Source organism: Pteropus alecto, unplaced genomic scaffold, assembly GCF_000325575.1.
Source record: "Pteropus alecto unplaced genomic scaffold, ASM32557v1 scaffold39, whole genome shotgun sequence".
In the NCBI taxonomy this organism is placed as follows: domain Eukaryota; kingdom Metazoa; phylum Chordata; class Mammalia; order Chiroptera; family Pteropodidae; genus Pteropus; species Pteropus alecto.
The window spans coordinates 3,793,261-3,814,387 of NW_006443568.1; the positions used below are offsets into that span (position 1 = coordinate 3,793,261).

At 43.9% G+C, this 21,127-nt stretch overlaps 1 long non-coding RNA gene across 1 annotated transcript; it reads left to right on the forward strand.

Annotated features, from left to right (window-relative positions):
• The first annotated feature begins 13,139 nt into the window (after window positions 1–13,139).
• Window positions 13,140–17,681, forward strand: LOC112472929. Its single transcript, XR_003043820.1, has 3 exons — window positions 13,140–13,224; window positions 15,964–16,052; window positions 17,600–17,681. It is a non-coding gene; the product is annotated as an uncharacterized LOC112472929 (long non-coding RNA).
• Window positions 17,682–21,127: the final 3,446 nt, after the last annotated feature.

The window sequence follows — 21,127 nt, forward strand, 5'->3', positions numbered from 1 at the left end:
GGGGGATTGTCTGGCTACAGTAGTCAAATGGATCTCAGGTAATAGTCCCTAAATGGTACCTAAGGCTTAATGACATTTGCCAAATGTAGTCTTAGCATAGAGTTTGACTTAGGTTTGATACCCTAGAAACAGACCCTGAGGGATTTGGATGCATATAATTGTTGATAACGGGCTCTTTAGGAAAAAATGTAAAGGGAGGAAGAAAGCAGGATGGAGGAGGAGAGTCAAGCAAGCCTTGTGGCCTCAGAATCAGCCTAGCCTTGCCTGACACAAGGGGTGCTCCTGAGTGTAAACCACACAGCAGTGTGGTCACTCAATGAGACAGAGCGGCCAGGTGATTGTGCCCTCCCACCAGTCAGTCATTGGATGCTCCTGGGGGGAGGAGTGTAACCCCAAGGCTTCTCTAGGCTGGAGGATGGGGGTGGTTTTCTATCAGCCAAGGGCAAATCTCCAGAGAAGGTCACAGTCATAAGCCATTAGCCACAGCACTTGCAGCAGCTCAGAAAGAGGTATGCAAACAGCTAAAAGGATCCGAGATATCTGAAATGCTACAAACCAGGAACAAACTCTCAATGGTCCAGTCTTATGAAGTCCAAACTGACTTTGCTCTCAAGAGACACTTGGAGCAATCAAATGAAGATGCCTCCAGAGACATGCAAGCCAGACGTGGCAAACTCGTTGTCAGGAATCTTGCCCCATAGCAGAATAGCAAAAATGCCAGTGGGTGGGAAGACTCAGACTTCTTCAGGTGAATAACTTGCCAGGACCTGGCTTGAGCACACTTTAGAAGAATGCTTTTGTGTATGTGTGCATGGAGAGGTGGTTGTTCTGCGAACCAAAACTAAAGATTGGTGTTGACTTGTAGCATCTGGACTGGCCATCAGAGGAATAGCTATTGTTTCAGGACTATAGAAGAAGACCCAAGGGCTCTGTGGAGCCTAGAGAGTATGCAGTGGACTGCAGACAAGGCCAAGTTTGAATACTCCCTTTCCTGTCCTCTGCCTACATTTTACCCCACTGGAGCATCTCATACCTACGGATGCCCTGCTCCATGGAGATTAAATCCATGAGTACAGGAGTCAGACAGGCTGGATGTGTGTTCAGGCTATGCCCCTTTCTACTTGAGTGACCTTAGGTGAGTGACCTCACCTCTCTGAGCCTCATTATTCTCATCTGAAATGTGAGTGTAATAGTAATCACATCAGTGAGTGGTTGTACAAATGAGATAGTGACTATGAAGCACCAAGCATATACGGCTGAGAATTGAAAAATGTGATAGTTAGGGGTGATAACCTCCACCCCCTGCACAGTCAAAAATCCATGTAGAACTCCTGACTCTCCAAAAACTTAACTACTAATGGGCTACTGTTGACTAGAGGCCTTACTGATAGCATAAATAGTTGATTAACACATATTTTGTGTGTTATATATATTATATATTGTATTCTTACAACAAAGTAAGCTAGAGAAAAGAAAATTTTATTAAGAAAATCATAAGGAGGAGAAAATACATTTACAGTATTTATTGAAAAACTCCATGGGTAAGTGGACATGCAGTTCAAACCTCTGTTGTTCAAGGATCAGCTATAGTAGATGTTCAATAAATGGTAGTTTCATTTGTGGTTGTATTTTAAAATCAATATTATTACCATATCTCAGGAGTGTCTATGCTGGCTCTTTTTGCCTTTGGACATAAAACAAATGCCCCATAAAAGAGTTTCTCCCTCTCCATTCTTCTGGGAATCTTTCCAAGCTCTGCTTCCTAATTCTGCTGGTCTACCTTGCCTGTTCCTAATTTATGACTGATCACAAGAGATTTGCATTTTTATGATCCACACAGGACAGGAAGGAGACAAGACCAGATGGAACCAGGACTGAGCAGATGGCTGTGCTCTGAGACTGGCTTCCCAGAGAGGTCACATCCATCCTTTATATGGTACTCACAGGGGCATGGAGAAGTCAAACCAGACTCCTATAGGCTCCTGTATTGCTTAGGAATGCATTCAGATGCAAGTAACAGAAAAGTTGGTTAAAAGTGGTTTAAACAAATAGGAGTTTGTGTTTCTCACACCACAAAAAGTTTAGAGGTAGGAAGGTTCTGGAAACGACTCGGCAGTTGGACAATGTCAAAGGTGCTCTTGGCCGTTAGGATGCTCTTGGTCTTTCTGTATTTTGTTTCATGGCTACAAGATGGTTGCTACAATTCTGGACATGGCACCCATTCTCAAGGCAGGAAGAAGGAGGAAGGAGGAAGAGGGAAAGGTTGCTTTGACCCTGCCTGTCCTCTTTTATTAAAGAATTAGATTCTTTCTCAGAACCATTCAGGAGACTTCCATGCAGGTCCAATCACCCAAAAGCATTCCTGTGTTCCTGCTTTACTCTCCCACTACTGCCACACCCCAGTCCTAGTCACCAAATGTGCAGGGGCTTGTTCCACATTCAAGCGACTCTCTGTGTCCTACAGTTAAACTCTGTTCTACATGGAGATGGCATTAGATCATACAAGTTAAGGTTTCAGTCCCACAAGACTCCTCCCACTACTTTAGATGCCAATCGCAAGTCCCATGTTGTCATCTGTACCTTCAACCAACCAGTTACACATCATGGTTTCCATGACCCCCTCTAGGTTCAGTAATTTGCTAGAATGGCTCACAGAGCTCAGGGAAAACATTTACACTGATTGGTTTATTACAAAATAAAGGATATGATAAGAAATACAGACGAAAAGTCAAATGAAGAGATACATAGGGCAAATTCTGGAAGTGTCCTGAGTGCAGGAACTTCTGTCCATGGAGTGAACCACCACCACCCTCTCAGCACAGGGATGTGTTCAGCATCCTGGAAGTTCTCCAAATCTCATACTTTCGGAGTTTTAATGGAGGCTTCATCGCATAGGCATAATCAATCATCAACTGGATCTCCAGCCCCTCTCTCCTTCCTGGAGGATGGGGGTGGGGTTTGAAAGTCCAAACCTTCTAACCATGGCCTGGTCTTTCTGGTGACCAGCTCCCATTCTGAAACTATTCAAGAGCCTACCAAGAGTCACCTCGTTAGAACAAAAGACATTCCTATTGCCCAGAAAATTCCAAGGGATTTAGGAGCTCTATGCCAAGAACCAGAGGCAGAGGCTAACATCTATTTTTTCTATTATTTCACAGCTCCCAAAAGTCCAAAGTCCAGCCCTAATTTCCAGGAAAGCAAGGACTAGTATTGCCACATTTGAATTAGCAACTCATCATGGCACATCTCCAAGGAATGGGCACATTGTTGTTCTAAATCAGGGTTCAGTGGGCAAGGAAGAAAGAGGGAATGGATATTGAGTAGGCAATAACCAGAGTCTGCCCACTTTCACCATGAAGAAACTCAAACATTGGGAGAGTGGATCACAGTAGAGGAGCTATGGCCAATGAGGGGCCACACTCAGCGTAATGTGCATGCCATCGCTGCTCTGTCTTGCCTTTTCCAAGATCCCAGAGCCATCTTTGTGCACCCAGCTCCTAGCAAGCTTTAGCTCCCTCTCCACTCCTGTGTCTCTTTGTCGGAGGGTTGCTGTGGGCTAGTGGAGCTCACTTTGCCTGTGCACACAGAGAGCCAGAAAGGTATAACCCCTTCTACTCCTTCGCCCTTGACTGGGGCCGTGCTGAGGTGTGACAAGTTGTCTTCAGAGTTCCTTTATAAAATTAAACCCGAGTTACCCTGTGTGAGACTTTGCTTGAGATAACAAGTTGCCTGGCTTCTTCCTTCACTTGTCCCACTTACCCACTCCCCTGCTGAGTTTTTCTGGAAACACTTCATAACAAATCACTTTCACATGAATTTTTCAGGGTCTGCTTCCAAGGGACCCACTCTCCCATCCTGTGACACTGTGGTGTAATTCAAATAGTCTGTTCAGAGGAGCAGAAGAGGAAAGATGAGGACAGGATCTTGGAAAGGCCTGAGCAGTGAATCGGGGCCATGCCGAGCAAGCTGGGATTTAGGACAAGGGTCCTGGCTCGGTGGTAACTGTGGGAGAAAGAGTGAAATGGAGGCAGAAACCTGAGTAGAAGGATAGGGACAATATCACAGAACTGCGAGAACCTGAATTCACATGCGGTCTCCAGCTCTTCAGAAGAAGACTAATTCCAGCCCATACTTCTCAGGGGCTGAGGTGCCCGGTGACACTGTAGTCTGGTCAGATCGTGCACGGCTGGGGAATGCTACATCTGTGGTACCAGATACCAACCCAGAGCTTCACAGAGCAATGTGTGTGCAAGGAGAGCGCTGACGCACGCCAACCCGGCTTACCTCACCTCTGAGAGCATCACAGCCGGGAGGATCTCAACTCTCTTCCAGACCAATGGTTTTCACACTAGGGTCCTCTTCAACCAGAGCCACTAGTGTTTCCAGCACCGAGCTTCCACGTAGGATTGCGTTTGGACAAAGGGTTCTGCTGGTCGAGGATAAAATCAGTGATGTGGTCGAATCTCCAAACAAGGCCAGTTTTTCTAGTACTCTCAGATTCCACCTGCACCTGTGTTCTCTGCATGTGCCAACTCAATAAGCGAAAGTCAAGATAAAAACAACACTTCAAGCCATGGCTCAAAAAGCCATAAATTCAAAGTGGGACTGTTCTTCAGATGTGAGTAATCTCACGTAACTGAGGCAAGATAACTACAGTGAAGAGAATGGGCTCTGAGTTCAAATCCTGAGTCCACCACTCTGTAGTTGTACTACTAACAGACAGGGAGTCAGCCTCTCTGAACCTGTTTCCCCTTCTATGAAGTAAATAAAACCCACAAAATAAGACCCATACCTAATAAATCTTGAGGTGAAGCACTTGTGTGTAAAGCACTTGGCAAAGTGCCTTACACATAGTAAATAGAGATGAAATCCAGAATACAGCTTACATGGCACTAGTGTCATTGAATCAGTGTGTTGCACTGACCAATCAGAGCACATGCGTTGTCCAATAAGAATGAGTGCCTGCCTAAACTGATTTACAAAGCCACACCTCCTGGGTTCTTACTATAGCTTACACAATTTTATAAATGGTGGCCAGCTAGCATGAACCCTTAAAAATTTTTTACTTTACTTCTTGCTATGGAAACTCCAAAATGCTTTAATTTCTTTGCCAGAGTCAATAAGGACAGAGAGCTACTTTGCTGAGTGAGGGTGATTTTCTGCCTCCCCTTTTCCTTAATATAGACTCCCAATGAAGATGGAGAGCGGGGATCTGAATCACTGAGTTCGGTCTTAGGCATACCCTTGGCTGAACCAGGGCAGTGAGTGGAAGATCAACTGTCGGAGCATCCCCCAGGGACTCCTTCAGCTCCTGTGCTGAAAAGTTGACATCTAGATTTGACATCTCACTAAGAACAATGTGTTGCATCTTGTGCCCCTGCTCACAATTCAAAGTTTAGGGAGACAGTCTGAAGAGATGGGCTTTATTCATAGGTTTACTTTTGACTATACCAAGGCACTGAGTGGGAGGATCCACCAGAAGGAGATAATTCTTCAAAAGGAAATTGAGAAGGTGTTAGAAAAGTGAGAAAAACGCTGGGCAGGAGGCAGGGGGGAGGTCAACTACATAAAGAGACATATAACTCGCTCTTTAATGTTCATCCTCTAAGTTATGACAAAAACGCAATTTGCCAGCTCTCTAGAAACCTTATTACACATACTGTACATTGTTCAACTCTATTCATTCTAGCAGTGGTGAGAAGGGGAAGGCAGAGAGGTGTCTGCCAGCAAGATTTCCTGGAGGTGTTCAGGTCTTTTCAATTCCAAGTGTGATTTTTTTTCCCACCTCTCTTTCAATTTGTGACCCCCTCATCCCTTGTAGGTTTCTAATAAATTCCATTTTTGCTTAAGTTAGCCAACAAACCTTAATTTAAAAAACTGTAACTAACAGGTTTCTTTTTTATTTTTCAATTACAGTTGACATACAATATTATATTAATTTCAGGCATACAACATAGTAATTAAATATAACTTATAAAATGATCACCCTGATAAGTCTAATACCTATTTGACATAATGGGTTCCTTTCAGGCACACAAAACATGACATGATTAATGGATATTCGGTGTACGTGTAATGTCACAGAGATTGCACTAAGAAAGTGCCCTCAAACTTGCTGTTTTGCCTCAATACCTCAATGCATTTGCCAGTGCTGCTCTCTTCAACCTAATGTCCTGTCTCTCCTTGCAATAGCCCTCTCGGGGTGGACACCAAGCTCATGATAACCTCTCTTCCTTGAGAACTGCTTTAGATTCAGTGACTGGGTCTGAACTATCTAGCTGGATTCTCAGGTCTAGCTAAATAAGCCAGGAATGGACATCTGACTCAAGTCAGGTTCTTCTAAGAATCTGGAATTTTGGCCTCAGACACCCAGAGCTGAGGAGTTGGTGGAGGAGAGTTCTGACCATGTATGCCCTCTAGAAGAACAGATTGTAGATTCCTGAGGCAAGATCTCCCAAACTTCTGAGTTTTTGCCATTCTTGAGATGTACTTGTTCTTCTCTTCCTTGGATTCCTCGAAACAACTAGGACCCGTACAATAACTCTCTTGTACTTAAACTAACCAGTCTGGTTTTTTTTTTTTTTAACTTGCAACCAAAATAACCTTATTAGCACACTCCTGATTCTCTGTTTCCTCAAGACTGCTATGCTCCTTCTTCTGTGAAGCTGTCTCTGACTCACCATCCCCTGGCAGGCAAAATTTGCCCCCTTCCTATTCTGTGTTCCCATAATACTTACTGCTCACCTCTGCTGCAGTATTTTGGACTCTATTATATAAACTGTTTTGTTTTTAGACCATGGGTTTCTCAAGGAAAGAAGCAGCCTTATTTATATTGGTGTGTTTAATGCTGATCTTAGTACTTACAACATAATAAGTGTTTATTAAATTCTCCATTAACTGATCAAATGAATGAATAATTAGAGGTAAATTAGAGACAGGCTCTGTGAAGGGTTAAACCTTATTTTTTGTGTGTGTGCAGGTGAATGCTGCAGAGGGATGTCAGAAGCAAATCAGCTCTGTTCAGCTTACATCTCTACTACAGTGAACTCCAAGAGCTGTCAGAATCCCTTTGTCCTGTTGGAATGGCTGTTTGTTGCCTGTTACTTGGAGTAAAAGGCCATCAGACAGGGGACTAGAGATTCCTATGGTTGTAAGGATCTCTTGTTTCCAGAGGTCCTCACCTGGCGGACCTTCTGGCCATCCTATTGACCCCTTCTTGTCTGGAGTAAGTCCGGGAGGAGCAGGGAAGGATACCTCTCTGGCCGAGGGAGGAGGCCCATGGGGAGCATCAGAGAGCTTGACCAAGCTCTTCTCATTCACAAGGGTTTGATTCTGACAGGCTTCAGAGAGACTCCTGGATCTGACTCTGAACTGAAATTTAAAGACAATTGCAGCATGGGTGAACCTGAAACTCCTGGCAAAGTAAGGATTTCCAGAATGACCAATCCAACAAATGTAACTCTGACTCGAGCTGCACAAAGCAAGTGTAATTATGGAAAAGTAGGGCAAGAGTAGACAGATGAATCTGATGCTGATCAAAGTTCAAGCGCTCGGAATACACGGCATCTGAAAAGTTGGGCCATAGGGCCAAAGCTTGGATTTCAATTGAGCTGCAGCATCTATAAGAAAAATGTGTTTAACAGAGAACATGGAAAAGGCAAGAAATGTATTTTCTCTTAAAGCCTATAGAGAAAGCATGGCTCTTCCAATACATCAATTTTTGTCCAGGGAAACTGATTTTGGACTTTGGGATTCCAGACTGTGAAAGAATAAATATGTATTGTTTAAGCTTCCAAAAAAAAAAAAAAAAGTAAGAAAAGAAAGAAATATGCACTCTGTTTCAAGGAGCGGTAGTTGTGTCATTTGGGCACTGGATTAAAAAGGAAGAAAATGCCTAGAAGGAAAAGTTCTCTGAACCAAGAACTTAGGCAAAAGATGGCTGATAATCATAACAAAATAGTGGTGATACTATAACAAAAATAGCTAGCATGCCAGACATAGTTCTAAGTGCTCTAGCAGTGTTACCTCATTCAATCCTCATATACACCTATGAGATCAATGCCTCTCTTATCCTAGTTTAGAGAAATGAAAGCAGCCCTGGACGTCATATAGCTTGCCTAAGCTCACACAGCTGATCATGGTAGACTCAAGATGCTTACTCCGTTACCAGTGCCCTCAAATTGAGCTTCCAGGCCATAGGTGCTCTTCAGTCACCCTGAGCTCTTTCCTGCCTCACAGCCTTTGCATATGTTGTTGCTTCTGCTGGGACACTCAATAACTGATAATAATAGTATAACAAAATGGACATTTCCATCAAACCTCTATGTAGCATATGTTAGATGTCAGCAAAGGTTGTGAGATAGGCCAATCAGTAGAACCTTAAAAAATGAAAAACCAGCCAAAGAGTGGACAAAGAAATCTTAAACTCTTCACCCTTATAAAAGGGATAATAGGATGGGGAGAAAAGAAGATTGGGGAAGAGAATATTTTGGAAAGAGAGAACTGAAGATAGTAATTTTAACTTATCCAAGATTACCCAAGTTGTCATTAGGTGGCCTGGGTCAGGCTAACATTGACCTTCAATTCCTCCGTTGTTGGAGTCACTAAACTGCTGGTCAACAAAACTATTTTTTCCTCCAGAGCATATAGCTGGATATTATCTCCCAGCTTCCCTTGTAGCTAGCTGTGATTGATGTGAGTGAATTCTGGCCAATGGAACGAGAGTTGGTATGTTTGCCACTTCCTGCCTGGCTCATAGGATCCTCACATACATGACACTTGCTCTCCTTCCATGTCTTCCAGAAGGGGGTGTAACAGAGAATTACAATATCCTAAGGGTTTGTGGAACCACAAGATAACAGACCTGGGTCAACAGAATTCCTTCATAGAAGGCAACCCTCCAAATACCTGACTGGACTTTTCATGGCTGAAAAATAAACTTTTATTTTGTTAAACCACTGAAATGTGGGGTTTATAGCAGCACTGTCCAACACATCTCTGCCAGGACAAGAACACAGGTATGCAAGCTCACCATAATTATAAAGAGCAATCAATTAGTTAAAGTGCTAATTACAGAGTCAGATGGTAAACTGATGTTCTATGCAGAACATCTCCAAAACCTTCATGGGTCTTACATTTTGGAGCAATCAATTTATCAAAGAGACTTTACTATATGCCCAACTCATGTTACAATCATGGGTTCAGGGAAGAGCAGAAAAAAAAGAGCCCTCCCTCCCCACCAGAGGGTTTTTTAAAAATTTATTTTAGTTTCAAGTACACAGTACATGGGTTAGACACTTATATACTTTATAAAATGATCCCCCTAACTACTCCTTCTCTCCTCCCACCAGAGGGTTTTAATGGAGGCATAACATGCCCATGGAGTAATATTCCACAGTGGTCTGGAGACCTACAGCAAATGCTTGGTACATACGTCATTCATTCATGGATCTTCTCCTACCTCAGCAGTGGTAGTCTCTGGAGTTACATAAACTAAGATAGAAATGTTATGGATGCGGTTTCGTAGTGTAGCGGTTAGCACGTCTGCTTTACACGAAGAAGGTCCTGGGCTTGCGCCCCAATGGAGCCACGGTCCATGATCTATGGTCATGCCACCCTGATCAAGCCCAATATCTGATCTTGGAAGCTAAGCAGGGTTGGGCCTGGTTAGAACTTGGATGGGAGACCACCTAGGAAAACCAGGTGCTTTATGCCAAAAAAAAAGAAAAAAGAAAAAAAAAGAAAAAGAAATGTCAGAATTGTAGAACCTTAGAAAACTTGATTGTCCTCATGCTCCAGGCCAAATCTGACTTTGTGAGAGAGATTTTCATAAATAATTTATAAGCTACAAAATTATTCCAACTCCCAGGTCCCTTCCACTGACGCTACCACACTGCCAGCCCAACACTGTAACCTCTGCATGCCCATGACAGGGGGTTAACTGAAGGGTAGACTAATTTTCATTTATTTATTCATTAAACAAAGGTTCATTGAGAACTAAGTGTGCTAGATTCTGGGGTTATAGCGGTGAACAAAACAAATTAGAAGCCCCGTTATTGGAGAAGTAACGTGGAAAGTAATGAAGCAGAGTAAGGGAGATAGGGAGAAACAGGGTTGAGACCGTTGGAGAAGTTCTCTCTGAGTAGATGACATGTGTATAAAGACTTGAATGACATAAATCATGTGGACATCTGGAGGAAGAGCTTTCTAGGGAGAGAGAGTATCAAGGACTGAAAAGGCTCTGAGGTGTGATGCAGTCAAGGAACAAGGAGGTCAGTGTGGATAGAATAGAATCAATGTCGCCAAGAGTCCTGGAGGCAGCAGGGGCCACTGCAAGGCCTTTAGCTTTTTCTCAAGGTGAAATGGAAAGTTAAAGGAGAGTTTGTAGCAGAGAAGTGCCACAATCTGATCCTTCTAAAGGGTCAAAAATCCACCTAGCTCCTTTATTAAGAATAGAAGTGCTGTGGTGGAGGCCAGAGGACCAATTATAGGCTGTCTTAAGTCAGTTTGGGGTACTGTAACAAAAATACCGTAAACTGAATGGCTTAAAAACAACAAAAAGAATTTATTTCTCTGGAGACTAGGAAGTCCAAATTCAAGGTGCTGGCAGATTCTGTAACTGCTGAGAACCCACTTTCTGATTCATAGAAAGATGTCTTCTCACTGTGTTTTTACATGGTGGGAGATGTAAGGGAGCTCTCTGGGGACTCTTTTATAAGGGTACAATCCCATTCATGATGACTCCATCCTTGTGACCTACTCACCTCTCCCGAAGGCTCCACCTTCTACTACCATCAAATTGGGGATTAGATTTCAACATATATATTTTACAGAGACAGATATTTGGTCTTTAGAAAAGGTTATTGAAATAATCCTGGTAAGAGATGATGATGTCTTTGGCCAGGATGGTAGCATTAGTGGTGGCAAGAAGTACTCTTATTCTGGCTTGATTTTAAAAGAAGGGCCAACAGGATTTGCTGACAAATTGTATATGGAAAGGTAGAGAGAGAGGAGTTGAGATAATTCCAAGACTTGGGGCATGAACAAATGTAAGACGAAAGGTGCCATTTTCTGAGAGAGAATGACTTTTAAAGGGGCTCATTTGGGGATAGCTATTAGGAGTTCAATTCTGGATACTTTAGGTTAGAGATGTCCATTAGATATTCAAAGAGAGATAATAAATAATGTCTGGGTTGGAGACACATCTTTGGAAGCCATTGGCCTAGACATGGTATTTAAAGTCACAAAACCAGGTAAGACAACATTGTTCAGACTGAGAAGAGTTTGAGACTGAGCTAAACTGCACCTCAGTGTTGAAAGACAAGAGAGATAAGAAGAAGCCAGCAAACAAGGTTGAGAAAACTTTGCCAAATAAGGTAAAAGGAGGATCAGAAACTAAGAGAAGAAAGTGTTTTAGGGAAGAGGGAGTGATCAATTGTGTCAGCTGTTACTGAGAGGCGAAGAATGGTGAGGCCTGAGAACCAACCTGGATTAGGCAGCATGAAGGCACTGGTGACCATGACAAGCACTGTTTTGGATGGAGCCATAGGAAAGGAAGTTGATTGAGTGGGTTCAAGGGAGGTGGAGGTGAGAATGTAGATAGAGCAAGTACAGGCAATGCTTCTGAAAAGCTTCACTGTACAGACAGTGGAGAAATGGGGCAGCATCTGGGATGAGAGACGTGTAATGCAGAAGGTGTTTGTTTGTTTTTTAAATCAACATTTGGATGCTTATGAGAATGGTCCAAAAGAGAAAGAAAATTGATGTGAGGGAAATAAAGTAGATATTTTTCAGGTTGACAGTCTTCTTTCCCAGATCCCAGACATTAAGGGATGAGACCTAGTGAATGAGTGGTGGGACAGTGACCCAGGACAAACACGCGTATAGGTCAACAGTAGAGAGAGTAGCACATACGGGCAAAAATGCAGGTGTCAATCAGGCTGTTAGCTGAGGTGCTGGAAACCTGTGAAAGCTATCCTCTCGGTGTTTCCATTTTCTCAAGGAACTAGGAAGCAAGGTTATAGCTAAGAGTGAGGAGGAGATGGAGGAGGAAGGAGGTATAAGATAATTTTCTAGAGATAACATGAGCCAAGCGCAAGTAGGATGATTAACCAGGTTGCACCAAAGGCCCGTCTGAGGTTGGTGAACATGAACTGAGAGAGCAATCAGCATGGTTTGAGGTTTTCCTCCAGCCACATCCAGCTGAAACGGTGTAGGCGTGAAGTTGGGCAGGGACTTGGGTTTCACCTGAGCTGGGTTAAGACAGACAATTGTGACAGGGAGGCCACCTTGTCTGAGAGAGAGCTCATCAATGCCATCTTTACCTTGTGTGTCTCTTGTACTGGGATGCCTTTATGCTCTTGGAATTTTATGAACTTTAATTGCAGTAGTTGGGTTGTTAATGTTTGCTGAATTCCTCTCTGCCAGATGGCGTTCTAAGCATTTCTCATGGATTACCTTATTAAACTTCATGACGACCGTATGAGGCAGGTGCTTTTATTATTCCCACTTTGCTGATGAAAATACTGAGACGCACAAAGAGATTAAGATACTTGTCCAAGGCCACAGACCAGAGTTTCCACCACTATTATACACCTTCCAAGCACCGTAAATACCACAGAAGCCTGGGCTTTGCTGTATATCTTAGTGCCTCATGAGAAATCACAGATATCCTAAATTTGGATAGCAGATGGGGAAACATATTCCAATTTATTGCCTAATTTATGAAGGACTCTAACTTAGCTCAAGTTCTGGAGGCATGCTAGTTTAACAGGCATTCTAACCCAATTACGGGAGTCAGAAAAGAAAAGGATGATGGCTAGAAATTCACAGCCAGCCTGCCTTAATTGTCAGCGAATGGGGGTGGGAGAAAGTTTGCCTCAATTCCTAAACTTCCTCATAATTAACAATATTGTGACTCAACATTACATCCACACACGCCTACAAACGTTTGCGTTTTGGCATTCTAAGGGCGGATGCCGTATCCACCATGCTTCTCTGTGAGTAACCAAGGAAATGGTCTGTTGGTCTACCCAAAGACACGGGAGGGAGATGACTCAGCTAAATATTTTAAAAATCAGTATATTATTCTCCTAAACCCTGTTTTCTTCGTTATCTTAATCCCCCAGTTCTCATGTCCCTTGAGTCTCCAGTCATTTTGCCATTTCAGCAACTACTCCCAGTCTTTCCCAGCTGCCAGAATTCAGCCATGGCTGCTTCATCAAGGTAACCCACTTTTACCCGTGCTTAATAGTTCAGGCTGTGACAAATACCTTTCTGGGGAAAAGCATCAAATCTCCTCATGTGTGAGTGCTAGGGACTGTTAATTTTGCTTTCGGCACACTCAGAAGAGGATACACTGACCCACAGGGCCTCTACGGGAGGAACGAGGCCAGTTGGTAAGGGAGGGACCTAATGGAGATGCTTCAGGGCCCAGGAGAGTGCACGGAGACCCAGAGCGAAGTCAGTTGGGGATTAAGGTGAGATGGGGAGAGACAGGGCTACAGAGTGGACTGTTCATTTATTTCCCTGAAAGCCTGAAGGCTCTCTGGGGTGAAATTATGGCTAATGGACATTTTTGAGTTTTAATAACTCTGCGCCTCTAAATAGGGTGGGGAGTGCTATCTCCTTTCCTTTCTGTTGGTAGTGCTGCTTTGGACTCACACTCTCCCTTAGGCCCAGGCCATGAAGGCAAGACGAGAAGCTGGCATCCTACAGCCCATTGTTCCAGCCCTGGAATCCCATCTACCTCCATGGCCTGGGCTGCAAGCTTGGGCTCCTGGGGCCAGTCCTTCTCCCTCCATTTCTCACGTTGCTGGGTGGGGAATGGAGCAGGCACTGAGGACAGCTTTGTCATCTCTCCCCATAACACTGACTTCGTGGGGACTGTTGGGGTGTTTTGAGGAACAGGAAGAGAAAGCAGCAGCTATAGGTGCCCTCAGGGAAAAAATGCTCCAACATTACAGGTCAAGTGTAAACTGCTTGGGCCCTTGAGAATTCCTGCGAACACACCCAGATCCCCATGGAGTAGCCAGCTTCATCAAACCAGGCACCCAGCACAGAGCCTGATGTTAAAGGGCTTAAAAACTCTTAGTGCCAAGTTCAAGGCCTGGCACATGGCATTAGTTTTGAAGCCTACCTTCTTGGTGATCCAAGAGTTACTGTCCCATTGTAATTTTTTTCCCCAGTTTTATTGAAATATAATAGACAAATTTAGTTAAGTAACACATTTTATTATAGAAGAATTAGAAAAGCTAGGATAAAGGGGGGTAGGATCCTATAATCTCACATAAAGATAGACACATTAAACTTTTTGTCTTTCCACCAAGATTTCTATGGGTATATCTACACATAAATATATCTACATAGATGGCGATGTACTTAAATGTACTACTTTATAAACTTTTCCACTTGACAATACGTCATGTTCGGCTTTCAATGTCAGCACACACAGCTCTACATCATTTTTAATGACTACACTGCAATCCTTTGGGTCAATGTACTCAAATTCATTTAGCCAACCCCCTGTCGTTGGATGTTTATGCTGCTTTCAAATTCTTTTTCTATTATAAACAAAGCTGCAGTGAATATTTTTGTACATACAGTTCGTGCCCTTGAGGAACTTTTAGTATAAGAATTTGAGATGAGGATTCCCCTGCTTTAGGTTTTGGCTGGTAAAATAATGACTTTTGTTTTTAACGATAATACTTATAATAAATGCCACTTTCATTCAGCATTTACTTCATGCCCGGCACTGTGCTAAGGGCTTTACATCCATATCTTGTTTAATCCTTACAACAACACTGTGAGGTTGGAATTAGTAATATCTCTATTTTGTGGAAAAGAAAAATGGAAGCTCAAAAGGCACAAGTGACTATCCCAAGGTCACATGAAGAGTAAGTGGCAGAGACAGAATACAAATCTAGGTCTATAGACACCAAAGCACAAGCTACAGGTGAAATGCTAGACTTTCTCTTGACAGTTACTTTGGAGTCCAAGTCCATGGATTACAGCCTCAGACCTACTCCTTATCAGGTTCAAGTTGAAATAACGAAACAGCAAAAACAGACCCCTTGTGGTGGATGGGTATTTTCCCTCCCTGTATTCATGCCTCTTTGCAATGTGAGTTCAAAGCTCCTCCCTTTGAGAGGGGAACCTGTTTCTGGACCCTGGAACCAACACTGACCTCTGTGGTTTGCTTTAACCAATAGAATGAGGCAAATGGGACCTTGTGACAGTTCCAAGCTTAGACTTGAAGAAACCCTGCTGCTTTTGCTCTCACCTGGGAACTTGCCTCTGTCATGTGAACAAGCTCAGGCTAGCCTGCTGGAGGATGGGAGATATGTGTGGCTCAGTGGCTCCGTGTCCCCAGCCAAGAGTACCTAGCTGTCGGGCAGGTGACTGAAGCTGTTGGAGTCCAGCATAAACACCCACCCAATCATGAGCTCGTAACGCTTAATGCTTTAAGTCTACAAATTATGTGGTAGTTATTAAGTAGCAAAAGCTAATGGGTACCTGGGTGGGTTATGTGTGAGTGATGTAGTCTGGGGAGAGGGGGCTCCAGTGGAGGCTGTGAGCCACGTGGCTGGGAAGGCTTCACAGAAGAGGTGACAGCTCGTGCATTGCAGGATGTGCAAGAAATAGCAAAGCCTCCTGAAGCAGAACAGAGAGGTGGGTTTGCATGTACAATTAGATAAACCTCATCGCTAGGGCTGCGGGTTGCTGGGTTGCCTGAGACATCTCTCCAGAGCCTGAATTAAGCAGAAACCTCCCTCTGGCCAGAAAGGCATCTAGATGTCATTTACACACCAATGCAAAAAATGAAACACCTGGCAGGTTTCTGGCAGCCTCTCACAGGTCTACCCCGAGGGCTGGAGCAGAGATTAGTTGGATGATGGTCTCCCTTTCAAGTGGACAATTGGAATTCCAGTCTCGGGCCATAAGAAAATGTTGCTTCTCCTCCAGCATCTCCTCTCCTAGACCGGGACTCGGCCTTGAAGCATCCTGTGCCCTGGGAAATCCTGAAGGAACAGCTTTCCTGCACCTCCGACAAGGTATCTATTGTAGTGCTTTCCAGTAACACTTACACAAGTGACCCAGCAGGGCGGCTTTTAGCAGTGTCCTGATGAAAGAATTGAGCAAATAATCTGCCAAGGTGAGTGACTCAACGACACCATTTATTCATTTTCATTCATTCATTCATTCCACAAATATTCTCAATGGGTCTAAGATGCCCTGAAGAAGCGTACAGCCTAGTATGGAGGGCAGACACAAACGGAAGCCTAGAGTCCATAAAATCTTACATTCACTAGCCACCTCTTTCTTCTTTGCTTTCCCTGGTTGCTCAATAAATGCATCTCTTGAACATTCTGTTTTGTCTGAACTAAACCTAGGTGAGAAAGCAGGAGGTCCAAAAGGAAGACTAGGAGTTGCCCCTCCCTGGTTTAGGTTGGTATGGAAGCAGCAAGCTCTCTTCTCTAGTATCCGAAGGAGTCTGGGAGGCTGGAATAGTGAGAAGAGAAAGATAGATGAAGTGGGGGTGTGTCTGGGTGCTGAAACCTATCAACACATGGGTTTTGGTGGCACCTAGGAGAAGAAGAGGCACATGGGCAGAGTTGCTGAGGCTGCATTCTTATAGGAAGCCAAGGTGATAGGTTGGAGTCCCAAAGGCACTGTTACCTGTATGGTGCCATTATAATAACAGTAACAATTTTCATATCTAAAAATTTTTCAGCACTTGTTCGTTAATGCCTTATTGTGCTGGTCTTGTGGGAGGTGTCGGGTAGCTAACGAGGGTCCTGTCTCCAAGAATTCATGGTCTGCTGGGACAGATAGGTCTGCAGGCAAATTGTTGCCTTCCAAGGTGATGGACACCATAAGGGGAACAAGCCCAGGATGTGCAGAGAGCAGAGCCAGGGGCCCGTGTGGGTCAGGGAGAGCTTCATATTTGGGTTGGATGAGTAGGCGTTTTCAGGTGATGAAGAGGCATTTCAGGAGGAATAAGAAATCGAATAAACCAAGATGCAGCAGAATGAAAAAGCATAGATCACTCCAGTGTCCCTGAGTGTAAGATGAACAGGGTTCCATGGACAGCAGGCTGGAGAGAGGCAGGCAGGAGCCAAACTGCGCAGAGATTAACGGGTCAGCTGGAGGAGCCTAGACTTCATCCTGTGGAAACATGGAGAGTCCTCGAAAGGCTTTGATCAGAGAGTGATGCAATCAGAGCTGTGTTTTGGAAGGAGTTCTCTGGTAGCTGTGTGGAGGACGGTTTATAGAAGAGTAAAGCAGGGCAGTAATGCCAGTGGGGAGATGCTGCAGGAATCTCAGCAAGAGGTGATGGTGGCAGGTGCAGTGGGAGAGCATTAGTGCAGTGGTTGTGTGCAAAACTCTGGAGTCAACCTCCAGGATTCAAAACCTACCTGGATCCAGGGGGAAGAGGGAAAGGGAGGCATATCCTTAGCTTCTTCAGAGGGTGGGCCAAAGAAGAACAGAGAGGGAGGGAAGAACTTTTATTCTTCTCTAAGCTCCGACATTTTTTATCTCATGGACTACTCACATCCACCATGAAGTAATCAATACTATTTCCATTTTTCATATGAAGAGACTGAGAGGCAGCAAAATTCTTCATCATTCTACAATGGCAAACCTGCCTTCAGATGGAGAAATGAGAAAATGGGACCCTGCGTTAGGACAGCCTCCTCTCACTCTGGGTATGTTTTCTTACTAAGCTGGGAAGGTGGAGTTCTACCTTGAATCACTGCTTTTTGTAAGTACCATCGAGTGAATTAAGTACAGTTAAAGGGGCTCCACTGAGCAGTAGGAGGGAGACAGGAGTTTGTAGAGCTCAGTGTGTTTCTGTCTCTAGACTCAGGGAACATTTAAATGAAACATATACAAATGCCAGGAAGTGTGATAAGCACTTTACATACATGATTTCACTTAATACCCTAAATACCCTCATGAATTAAGTCCTACAATGCTCCCATATTTTAGAACATCCCTGCTAGTTTCATAACAGGGTGGGCAGGATGCGTAGGTCATCTACGGCATGTGGATCCACCTGGAAGGCTGGAGGGCAATCCCTGAGGTTAATCCCAATACGAATGAGCTAGAATACGAGCTCTCAACTTGGGTTCCATCCTTGAATGGGGGGAGGGGTCCACATGCTGAGAACTTTATATCATCCCCATAGCTGAGTTGTGCAGACCACTGCTTAACCGATGGATAGTGTACAAACAGCACAGGCTTAGTGGCGTGAGAGACCTAAGATTCCAGTCCTACCACTGATTAGCTCTTTGACCCTGGGCAGTGGATTTGCTTGGCTTGGTCTCAGATTCTTCAACTGTAAATCGGGGCCAACAACAATACCTATTATTCTGGTTCTTATTGCTTTGTAGCAAACTATCCCCAAACTTACCAGTTTAAAATGATCACTTGTGGCTTTGTCGGTCAGGAGTATGGAGAAGGCGTGGCTGGGCAGATCTGATTGGAGGCTCTCATATGATTGCAATCAGACGTCATCTGGGGTTGCTGCTGTCTAAAGATTTAACTGAGCTGGGCATGCAAGATGCTCACTCCATGCATGGCAGGTGGTGCTGGCTATTCGCTGTGAGCACAGCCAGGTCGCTCCTTGGAGTGTACCCATGGTCTCTCCAGCTTAACAGTCTTACGACTGAACTTTTTTATATAGCAGCTCAGAACTACAAAAGAGAAATTCTCAGCTAACAAGGGGAAGCTGCATCACTTTTGGGGTCTAAGCCTAAGAAATCACTCAGTCACTTCCATAGCACTTTATTGATTACAAGCAATTCATGGGACAGCCAGGCTCAAGGGCAGAGAATTAAGCTCTGCCTCCTAATGGGGGAGTGGAGAGGGTCTAGAAGAATATCAGAAACAGGAGATATGTGGTCACTTTCAGAAAATACCATCGGCCAGCCTTGTATTATGGTATTGTACATGGATCAAATAAGGTATTACATGGAAAGCACTTAAGACAATACTAGGCATATAAAACGTGCTCATAAAGATTAGCTATTGTTATTAGATGCGACATGTTTCTTCCATGAAGATGGTGGAAAGGATTGAGGGAAGACTAAAAGGGGTTACTGGTGGTGAAATATTAGCAGCCATTAGTTCAAAGCGATGACAAATTTAAGATTTTCCCAAGAGACGGAGTCATTGACCATTTAGCAAGTAAATGGGCCCTGGGGAGAGAAAAGAGGCAGGACCTCTGGGAGACTGAAGGAGTGAAGTGTCGGGTTTGTGCTGGTTGAAAGTCCTGAAGTCTTGGTCAGGGGAGGTGTAATCCAGGATCCAGGCAGGAAGAGGTGAGAACAAAGACAGGAATGACCAAGGCTGAGGTGGGTGGAAGCAATACATCCTGGGCTCATAGTGTATGAGAAGAAGAGAAGACAAGTATTAGGAGAGAAAAAGAGTCTACGAGGGTCTAAGAGTCCCTGCCAGGGACCAACATGCAGTCTGAGGTCATACGGCTTGGTCCAAGGAAGCTGCACCCTTTGAGCCTGTGTCTGGACGGGGCCCTGAAGTCCAAGAAGTTGTTTTGCAAACCCGTTCACTTTGGGGACAGGGGGATGAACCAGAGTTATTTCTCTCTTGGTTTCCTAGAATCTTTGCTAACCTAGGAATTCTCAATGGGGATTAAGGTTGCCATATCTGAATTTCCTGAAAAGATCTGAGAAAACACTACACTATTTTAGTATTTCTCTTACACTAAAGTCCAAACTCCATAACATAACCTACCAGACCATGCGTAATTTGGCCCCTGCTATTTTTATACTCTCATGTTGAACTTCTCTCTGACTAGATTTTAGTTCCATTGAGCTCTTTTCAGGTGCTTAAGCACTAAACTTTTTCTTGCCCCAGGACCTTTGTTCCCGCTGTTTCTTCTACTTAAAATGGCCTCTTCCTTTTCATGATTGACCCTTTTATGTCCTCTAGGTCTCAGCTGGGACTTCACCTCTCTAGGGAGGGCTTTCTCAATGACCCGATCCAAACTGATTTGCTTCTTCTTATTCTCTTTTAAAACATCCTGCTGTTTTCCTTCATACTGTTTATCGCAATTTTTATATATTTATGTATTAGACTATTTCCTTGTTTAATGTCTCCTTTCCTACTAGATTGTGAGCTATATGTAGGCAAGGGTCATGCTGTTATTTTCATTCTATACATTTAGCACCCAGCCAAGTGTCTGGTACTCAGCAGCTACGCAGTGATTAATATTAGCTATAGGAAAGTCTGTAACTTCAGTGTGGCTGAGCTAAGAGGTATGGACTTTGTCCACTCCGAGGCCACAAAGCGTAGGTGGGTTAGAATGTACTGAAATGTTGGAAGTGGTAGTGGCCAAGACCCCTCAGGTAAGAACCTGTGGGATCAGGGGCTGAAAGTGTTTTTGTTCCTGAGGGTCAAGACCCCTCGATGGTGGCTGTGTACAAAGCTGATCTCCCTTCCCTGGTGTGTTCCTTTTGAGATTGATTTCCAGGAAACACTTTTTCTGTGCATATAAATTTGTGTATTTTCTGATCTCAGAAAATGAAAACTATCACCCAATGTGCTATTGCTACCAGGAATGGAGTCTAATTTATGGCCTACCACTTGAGATGGGTTCTGCTAGGAGGCCTAACATAACCTGTACACTCAGGTTAGGCTTCTATCTTTGGTCCTGAGATGTCTTGTCTTTATAAGGTGTTCTTGCAGAAGCCTGCACCTCAAAAGACCTAAAAGAACACAAATTCACATGTACATATGCACATGTACACATAAACATACGCACAACCCCACAGATACACACACATAATAAGCTCATCCACACGAACTCCCATTAACAGTGAGATGGAAAAACTCATTTGATATGTAGGTATCAAGCTCCTGCTATGTTTATGCCAAGAACTAGGATGGTTTAGGCACTTATTTGAAACAAGAGGCCATTACGTTTCCTGAGGTAAGTTGTTTGTAAATCCATAATTATTTCCCTTCCTGCGTTCATGCTTCTTGAAATGTGACTTTGCACGCTTTCCCACCCAGAAGTAGAGTCTCTTTCCTCACTCCTTGAATCTGGGCTGGCTTCATGAATTGCTCTTGCTAATGGAAAGTGATAGAAGCAAAATAGCAT